Genomic DNA, 10288 nt, shown 5'->3' with positions numbered 1-10288 from the left:
GGGGGGGGGAGTTTTTTTAAGCATGAAAAATGTTAAATGTGAAACAATTAGGACAAACTCTCCATGTGTAAGAACATAACCTTGGACTCAGAATAAGAAATACCCCTCCAAAGGGCATTTTTTAATGAAATCTATAATGTTTTCCAAACATAAAGTTAAAGGGATTCAGGATGATGATGAAAAAACCACTTTTCTTTCATCACTAAGAGCAGCAGAGCAAACAGAAGAACATTTGAAATGGGCATAGCTAATGTTCTGAAGTCAGTTCAGCACCAAAAATTGGTTGTGAGTCCACTAGTCTGAAAAATATTATTAGAGGGAGAGAGAAACATGACTTAAATTTAGAACTTAACCTTTTTCTCAGTGCTTCATGTTTAGCTGTAAATCTGCTGCCAAGCCATTTGCCAATAACCTGCTGCAGGACTGCTTTTGCTGAACAAAATAATGTTGTCTCTTTATTGTTTCCCCTGTGAGCAACCCTAATGCTGTCAGTAAAGGGAAGTGTTCAATAAGGACAGACCTGCTGCCAGAGTCCAGGTGCTGCCAGAACAGAGCCTCTGCATCTGTGTATGTGGGTCTGCATCTTTGGACTAGAGGACTCAAAAATGCATTTCTTTCTCTATTTCTAATTCTAACTTGCAAAGGAAGTGACTGTGCAGGATGTATGCTGTGGGTTTAGGTGGTAGGATCAGTTCTCTAAATTCACACACTTTCTATTTGGAGGAACAGGTTACTGCACATTAACTGAGTGATGGCAGCTGTCCTCATGCCGGCTTTCAGCCTAGACCAACTGTAAAGCAATGTGAAGTAGTTTAGCCTGCAGTCTGAGTTAAGTCAGGCATGGATTTAAGGAGGCTTGAGCCTCTTCATTTGCCTGCCTGACTGCACACTCAAAAACACATCACATTCAACAGCTGCACACCTTCTTCATCCACCATTTAGATCCCGATGTTGTTCATCCATGCATTGTCATTTTCTACGGACTAAAGACCCGCCCACAAACAGTCGTTACAGCTCAGCTGAAGCATGAAAAAGTTTTACGCCACAATAACCTGATTGCCCATCTGAACTCTAATTCAAGACAGGCTGCATTTGAAGTATCTCTACAGTTATCAAACATCACCTGCTGGGAAAGTTTCTTTTGTACCAACTGTTTGCCCACAAACGTGTCCCAGTGTCTCCAGTGCTGCAGACACTCCAGCTTGAGGATGTTATCAGAACAATCCCCAAAGACTTTTGCTGCATTGACATACTGAAAAGTTCTTTAAATGGGGATTTCAGATATACGATCCACCTATGTGTGGATGTGCTAGGAGAAACTGACAAACTCAAACAGTCAACTTCAACTTGCTCGGTGAAGAGTGTCATATGCTTCTCACAGACCTGTTCTTACACATTGGCCTTCCACTGCCCCTTGTAAAAGGGCATATGATGACATAGTGTAGCTATATATATAAAATAATCACCAACTTGGAATATAACTCCTGAGCTTACTCTACAATTCATGTCACTTAACTGATCACCAGAGATAGCTGGAGTGGATGAAAAATTCAGGTCTGTTTCCTTTGCTCCTTTTAGATAAAAAAAACCCCAAGTAATTGGTTTTCCCAGATTTTAGTGGACCCTTGAGTCAGGCTTTCTTACACTGAACAGTTTCTAGTTGCAGTGAATCAAAAATCTTTCTGCTCCCTCTTGGTGAGCACACATCCATTCTCACTGCCTTTCATGTAAACTGTCCCACAGCCGCACTGTGAAGAAAGCAACACACCTACGCAGCTTCCCCTCTTGCCTGAAAGAAAACAAGCTCCTAGGAAGAAAGATCTTCATGTTTACTAAATTCACCTCACACACAAATCACAAACAGGCCACAAATCATGGGAACACAAGTCATCAGTGATATCAAGCAGTTTTCAAGTGCCTGCTGCAGGTTTAAATTGTAAGGAGGGGGAAGGAAAGACAATAACCTCCTCTTATTCCTGTGGCTGCAGAGTGGAGAGCAGAAAAGTCACCTTTGCAGCACAGTCTGACACAGATTTTGATATTTGAGAAGCAGCATGACCTCAGTGCCTCTAAAACAAGCTCCTTCTCCTCACTAGAAGTAGCAGTGTGTGGCATTTCTGAATTAGCATGCACGGTGGTTTCCTTACTCGGCTTATTTAGCTGCTGGACAATCCTGTGCAGGCCCAGAGCATTGCATATAACTTCTCTGAACTTGTTTCAAATGGTGCTCTGAACTTGTTTCAGATGGTGCTAATCGATCATTGAGGAAGCACTGGCTCAAAATGAACTACAACTTATCATCGCAATCCCCTTGTAAATAACAAAGGTGGCATCCAATTAATTAGCTGAAAGCCTGAAGTATTGTCGATTTGGAAAAAAAAATCACTTTCAGCTAATGCTTAATAAAATACTAACAAACTAATTAATTGGAATGAGTTATACGAAAGCACTCATATCTATATTACATTGCCTGAGAAGAATAGCTTCTATCAAACTGTCAGCCTTTCATAATAAATAATTAGAATAATAATAGCACAGCGGTGGTTCAGTAGTTAAGCATTCAGTAGAGCAAACAGTGTTTTCTGGTAGAGCATGTGATCCCAAAGATTTCAAATACAACAGATTTACAGTGTCGTAACTCAGATCAGACTCTGGATAGTGCTTGGCTGGAATTTGAAGGATATATTCACAGTCACAGCACTGTGATTTTATGCTGGTGTAGCTATGCTAAAAATAATGAAGCCACACAAGCATTAGATGGGAGTTCCACAATAATGAGTCACCCTTAATAAGATGTCTTGAGAGGTATTTTTATTAAATGACGTCAGAAACAAAAGGTACAGAGACTGTGCAAGGCCCAGTTCTGGTTACAGTGTAGATTTACTGCAGTTATTTCAACAACAATTATAGTTCTCTTTCTGTTAAGTATATTTCAGGTACATTTACCTCTCAAGGATATTTCATTTCTTACTCTTGTCCTTTTCTCCACCTCTGCACTGCATGTTTTCAGCCTTTCAGGTTTGTTTCTAACATCTGATAGAGAATCATGTTTCAAACATAAATACTGGCAACTGCCACAGACAAATAACTCAGGATAATTCTCTCGCTGCACTGAGTTTCATTATGTAAAATTAAAAATGTTGTAATAAAATAATAGCTATATTTCTTGTAAGAATTGATGCAAATACCATTTAAATCAATGGAACCAACTAGTATTTTTGCTAAGGCTCATCAAAAACCTTTTTGTCTCCTGTAAGTAGTTAACGGGAAATCAAAGTAATTTAATTGCAAATCTGTATGCAACAGTGAAACTTTCATTATTTTGCATGAGAATTCAACAGTGAAAATACTTAGCAGAGAGTAGAATAAGATCAACAGAAAAGGAACAAAAAATTGTATGAAGAATTTAATGTAGTTTAAGCCCAATTTTGCATATCTCAAATAGCAAGACTCATCAAATACGTGACTGTATGATAGGATTGATAGTAATTTATTATTCTAATAAAACTGGATTTTTCATTGTCCTTTTAGATAATTTTTTTTTTCTGTCAATAGCATCAGACTGACTCTTCTATTATCAGCAGAATTAGGCTGATTAGGCATGTCAAAAAGATCAATAGCTACTGTGGCGATTTGCAGCTTTCGAGTGCACTTATACAGAGTATCACTTAGGAAAAAGAAAAAAGGCAAAACGTCTAATAAATGGTAATGGCTGAAGCAATGTTGTGCAAGAAATCTTATTTAGATTACTTTAAATATTGTTGAAACCAAGCAAAGTTTAGTCTTTTTGATGCATTGAACATTTTGGACTTCATTGAAACCTTGTTTTCAGTATCAGGGGAAACATGAAGCTCTTCATCCCCAAGACAAATGAATAGGTAAAAGATTGTGTTCGCTTGATAAATATCAGTGCAAGATGTTTGTACTTGAGCAAGCTAAGAAAGTCATTAGGGGCAGCACACGCGACAGATACTAATGTGTTGTACCTTCCAAAGCTGCAGTAAATCTAATAACCTGTGACTGAAAAAATGGAGAAAGTAATAAAAGCATGTCATGAAATCAAAAATTGTAAGAAACTTCCTGACATGCCCTTTTGTTATACTTAATATATGCAATAGCACAGTAGACGTGTTTGTTGTTCACACACTGTTGTATGAGTCATTGGAAATGCCTTGCTATCGGCTCCTCCTCCTCATTTTTCCTGGCAGTCGATTTCTCAGAGGAAGACTTCCCTAAGTGGTGTTCAGGGTTTTAAACAGGTTACTCCTGACTGACTACATAATATTTTTCTAATTATTATTTTCATCCTATCCCCTACATATCACACGGGAACCTGCAGAAAATGCAAGCACTGTTATAACGCACTTTGTGTATCTCTTTCTACTAGACTTCCCTGCTTGTAATTGCATATTTGTAAAATGAATGAGCAAAATAATTCCCTCACCTTTCACATCTGTTCCTCTGAATCCGCTCTGTATTATTTAGTCCCCAATTAAAAGAAACACTTAAAAGCATAGGACTTGTAAAACATTTACAATGTAAGTAATATAAATAATTTACAGCCATTAGAATCTTACAGACTTGATACAGAAGAGCTTGAAAAGACTGGATTTTTTCTTCTGTTTATCTCTTTTTCAAGCAAAGGATGGGGAATGAAGAAGTTCAGATCCCGTTCTCAGCTTTACCGCTGAGCCAATATGGTGGGCAATGCAGCTCAGCAGATCAAATGTGCATGTAGACTCAGCCCCTCTTTCTGAGGTCAGAAAAATATGTGCCTTTGACCCTACAGCCAATATGCGGGAAAGGAGCAGTCCCCAAATATAGGGCTTAAACTTTAAAAACTATATGCTTTCTAGTCAAGAAAATTGCAAATTTTATTTTTGCATGTTGAAAAACACCAAATATACTCTTCAATGGATTTGGTTTACTTTTTCATTGCGCCCTACCATCAGTCTGAAGTTTCAGTCATCGTTTAACTTCCTGCATTTTCTGCCACGAATTATTAGCATGGCCTCTCTTTTTGAGGTCTGTCTACATGCAAGGCAATTCTGGACAGGTTCCCTTCACACCCAGCAGGGTGAACCCTGACACGCACCCTGACAGCAGCTTCCAGCACAATGCCTAGGCACACACCACAAGAGTAGGAAACGTGCATCATCTACACCCTGTCGATCCCACTGAGCACAGAAGAACCACCTTTCTTCAGCAGTTTAAATAGGGTACATCCATTCTGAGACAATGAATGGGTATAAATATTAAACAGGGGAGGGGGTTGCTTTGTTCTCTGAGAGAACCATTGTAAGAACGGGTCACAAAATTCTGATATTTAGGGTACTTTAGACAACCTGAAGCAATGGCTGGTTATAGCCCAATGCTGCACGAGGCTAGTCCTAAGTACACTTATTTATCCACTGCCTGTCAACACAGAGCACTGGCTTGTATGTGGGATTTACAGCCTCACAGCAATTTGGCGATATGTCTATTTGGAAACACTAGCATGGGTGACTTCTTGGCAATATATCTGATACGTAAAATAATTTCTGATTACCTCTTAACATATTTTAATGTTTTTTAGAAATTGTCTAAGTGCTTTGTGTCGAGCTCATGCACTGCCTTCCTGTGGACCTGTGTTTTGAAAGGGTGGTTTGTGTGCTTTCTCTGTTTTGGGGGGAGGGGGGACTCTGCTGTTTGTTGACCCACTGTCAGTAGACTTGTCACTATTTAGTATTCATTAATCATTTTTGTGCTAATTTCATTTTGGGCTGGATTTTTTTTTCTTTTTTTCTTTCTTTTTGGGCAGGTCTATGTATTTATCTTAAGCTTATAGGTAAGAATAAGATAGATACGGTGCTTGATGTTTCTGAAACATTTTAATGGCTCAGTCTCAACTGTCAAAAACAACTGTGCCTCCAATTAAAAAAAAAAAAAAAAAAAAAAAAGCAACCTTTTCCCTTATTATTTGCAACCAATGTTCCCCAGTCCCTTGTGTAGGGAGAACAGGCATCAGAATAGTAATCTAGCATAAATACCAAAGCAGTAGTACCAGGTACAGTGGAAAAGCAGTGAGAGAATGGGAAGAGGACACTGGTGTTTTCTAGACTCTCACTGGGACACCGAAATCCTCTGCAACGACTCAGGCCAGCCATTGGGTCTGTGTTTGTCCATAGATTTGAGCCTATCAGCTTAATCCTCAAATTCTTAGATTTGACTGAAATTGAGCACTTGCCACGCGTCACATACTTTTTCCTGGTGTGTCAGTATTTGAAAGTAAATAGCGTTAGTTCCCCTAGAAAACACTCATTTCACAGGCTTTATCAGTATGCTTGAGCCTCAAGAATGGTGAATGAAAAACCCTCAGAGGAAACATTTTTCTGTCGAAAGTCTTCATGCAAGTAAAGAGGGGTAAACACTGAAAAGCCAAAAGGTTGTTATTTTTCCATATAAACAGACACAAATTTTAAATATGTTTTTACTTTTTCAATACAAATTGCAGAGCCACTGCAGTTAGTGACCCAATTATTCCAAAAGGTCTCAGTTTTTTTGAGAAAATATAAATGTGTTACTAAGAAGATTTTCTGCATGATTAAAACCAAAACATGAAAGGCAGATTGAATTTATCTGTACATAGGCATTTACAGACCTCAGAAAAGGGAAGTTATTTAGAAGGTGATAGAACTGTAATTGCCATTTCAACAAAAAAGCAATCAGTGAAGAATAAAACAAGCCCAGTTAGCTAAAATGAAGATTTGGAAGTTAATCAAATGCCACCTTAGCCAGCCTGTTACGCTGATATGTGTATCTGAAGTTTCCAAATTGTTGTTGCTATTGATTTCTGAAAGTACACTACATTTTTATAATGTCTTTCAAAAAGAGTAAGTTGTGTCCCAGCCACAATAAACAGGGAATCAGAAGGCTAAATTCTTGTCTGCTTCCTCTTTGCAGGGTTATACTAATCCTTTCTCAGCTAGTAGATGATTCTGCACCATTTGCAGACCACAGTGTAACCCCAACTCCACAATTTTGCTTTGCGATTTTTAGTCTTAAAGGAATAAAACAAAAAAGTTATGCACTACCATGCACTTTGCATTCAAATAAGTATTACTCAGGAAAATACCGAGCAAAACCTGTTTAAAATAGAGCCATCTTTTATTGTCTTTTCCATCTGGATCACATTCCCAAACCAAGTCTTTCACAGATAACAGTCTTCTGCAGGTAACTCTACATCCTGTATGTTTAATTGACTGTCTTAATTCAGTACACTATTGTCACCATTTCAGTGTCTGTTATGTGCCGTTGTTACTCTCATCCCTCTCCTCCAGCCTATGTTTTCTCTGAGCTTTCCCAGTATCTCTGTAATCTCACACTAAATGCCTCCAACTGCTTCCTCCAGCAAGCTCTGCTCCCCGTTCCTGCTCTAGTTATTTGCTTTTTACCTCACTCCACCTGGTCTTTATCTTGAGTAAAATTTCTTCCTCCAAGTAACTGAAAAAATGCCTGTTGATTAGATGGGACATTCCTGATCTTATTACCGTCATTGCGTAGAATGTCTTTTTCCTGCATGGGTGCACTTTGTTTTTTGATACCTATCTAAACCGTAATTTGGTGATACTGGGAAAGTTTAGCAGGTGCTTTGTGTAATTAGTTTAAGGCAGTTCTCCTGGTAAGCTCCTACTTTGATATCTTTTAAAAATACACTACTTAAAGTGTAGAGATAGTGAGTGGCCTTAGAGTACAAGTTTTTACTTTACACATTAAGCTGTGTGTTCAAACCTTTACACATTAAGCTGTGTGTTCAAACCTGCACCCTTGGCATCAGTAGGACAGGAACTATTGCCTTCAGCATTAATACTAGTTGGACCACCACCTCACACTGGGGAATTCCTATTCCTCACATCGAGCAGAGGTTAATTCAGTAGGAATTTTATTCTACTTTTTGACAGCACTCTGCATCATAAAACCATTTCCTTCATAGAATTCAGAATGATAAAGGACACTTCTTACCATGGATCCTTCTCAGTTTACTTCTCACGGAACAGGCCCAATCTCAAGAAGCAAAAAACACCTAGTGGTCTCCAATGAGAGTCATACCTCTGGGAATTTGCTACAAATATCCAGTCATACTCAGGATTAAAGGAAAGAGGGACATTTTCCCCCTCTGTAATATTTGGCACTAGATCCTAAGAAGATGTTGAGGTGCTCTCAAAGCACACTGGTACAAGCTGAGGGAACTCTGTGGACAGCATCACTGAGGCCTTACTGCATTTGGTTTGGCTTTATCAGCCAAGAGAGACCACGAAATGGTGTGGTGGTGGCGGGAGCATGGCTTCACCATGGGGTAGCTTTGTGAGTGTCTTCTGGGTAAAGGCTTCAGGACAGTGAGTGCTGCAACAGCACCACCTTCCCACCTTCTCACCTCTTCCCTGTTCTGCTGCTTGGAGATCCTGCAGCCCACCCCACACTCTGCAGAAGGTCCGATGCCTCCAGCTTCAAATCCCTGCCATTGTCACCAGGAACTACACTATTAGTCCCTGATTCTTCTCCTACAGTTAAAAGGGACCTTGTAGAGGAAGATTTTGCTGCAAAAAGCAGCAGAGTGGGAAGAAAACCCATAGAGTAAAGTGAGATGGACAGATCCACTTCTTTCTCTCCACCTCCTTGCTGCCCTCATAGCTCCTCTCAACAAAGTTGTCAAGTGACCGTGACAATTCTAACCTCAAAGTCATTCCATCAGCTTCACACCTGACCATCATCTCGATTGCAGCATGTCCTTACTGGCACTCTCCGAATATTAGATCCTGTCTCCACCACTACACCCAACAGTATTCATCACAAATCTGCCTACACAGGACTCTGAGAAAGAAAATATATGTTGATTTAGGGGAAAAATCCATGTTTGATACGGCTATATCATTCTTCCTGCTGTTTTTTATTGGGCAAGCAAGTGAAACAGAGCATTTTAATACAAAGGAGATAGAAGTTTGTTTTCACTGATGAGTAAAACAGCCATTCTCACATGTACTCACATAAGTACTAACACTTCAAAGCAATTAAACTGTTCACTGAACAGAAAAACGATTTTCAGCAATTAAAGTATGATTGACAGAGTACAAAAGATAATGATTAGGTTTCATCATTTGAAGAAAGGTTTAAAGAAGGTGCAACTGCTTCTTTTAATTATTCTTTATTAATATTTACCAAACTGTATAAGTCCTCCTGTGTGTTATATGCAGTGAATATTCGCTCACCAGCTCATCATAAACAGTTTTGCTTTAGTGCCATAATTTTTGTTGGTCATGTTTTACAAGTGTTCCAAATGACATTAGCAAACCTATAATACACATTCACATCCCCCTGCTAACACCTACTGAACTGAGTATTTACATTTGATATGGAGGCATTATACTAAATCACATATACAACTTTGTTACTTGTTCAGAGATTTCATGCTTTAAATCAAAGGACAAAGCAAGGTGTATTTCAAATGGACCCATCTGTGGAGTCCATGTGATAGCTGATAAAAATTCAACGTTCTTTGGTAAGCCCTGTTCATTGCTTGTGGGTTTCCATTCATGACGACAAAAGCTGTGTAAAAGCCAGTAGAAGCACGTGCCTCCATGGTACCTTACAAACATAAATTACAGGGTTTCACTCTCAGTGTCTGCTCTCTGCTTAAGAGAAAGGAAGGGTATTGTCTTGAGTTGGATCCAGCAAATAAGCAGAATGGCAATTTGCACTATTACTATGTGTAATGCATCCTAATTTTTCTTGTTTTACGGAAATATCTGGTTCAATAATGGTTAATCAAGATTTACTTTTTTTTTTTAAAGTCTGTTCTGCAAACAGATTCTGTTTTTCACCTCCTTGGCTGTCCAGAAAGTACATTTCATAATGAGAAAAAATTATTAGAGATGAAAGATGATTATTCGAGGCCTGTAACCAGTGGTGTCCCCCAGGGGTCGATACTTGGTCCAGTTTTGTTCAATATATTCATTAATGACCTGGATGAGGGGACAGAGTGTATCCTCAGCAAGTTTGCTGATGATACCAAACTGGGAGAGGTGGCTGACTTTCCAGAGGGCTGCACTGCCATCCAGCAGGACCTGGACAGGCTGGAGAGCTGGGCAGAGAGGAACCTAATGAGGTTCAACATAAGCAAGTGCAGGGTCCTGCACTTGGGGAGGAAGAATGCTAGGCAGCAGTATAGGTTAGGGGTGGACCTGCTGGGAAGTAGCTCTGAGGAGAAGGATTTGGGGGTCCTGGTAGATAGTAAATTGTCAATGAGCCAGCA

General features: G+C 39.3%; 1 protein-coding gene across 1 annotated transcript in view; it reads left to right on the top strand.

Moving 5' to 3' along the window:
• The window catches only part of RALYL (RALY RNA binding protein-like), a 119142-nt gene that overhangs the window by 103979 nt on the left and 4875 nt on the right, over window positions 1-10288 (top strand). The gene's annotated exons all lie outside the window — the stretch shown is intronic.

The sequence above is a fragment of the Charadrius vociferus genome, unplaced genomic scaffold, assembly GCF_000708025.1.
Source record: "Charadrius vociferus isolate BGI_N301 unplaced genomic scaffold, ASM70802v2 scaffold15, whole genome shotgun sequence".
Lineage (NCBI taxonomy): Eukaryota > Metazoa > Chordata > Aves > Charadriiformes > Charadriidae > Charadrius > Charadrius vociferus.
Note: the sequence above shows the minus strand (reverse complement) of the source record. Positions and strands in the feature narration are given on the sequence as shown.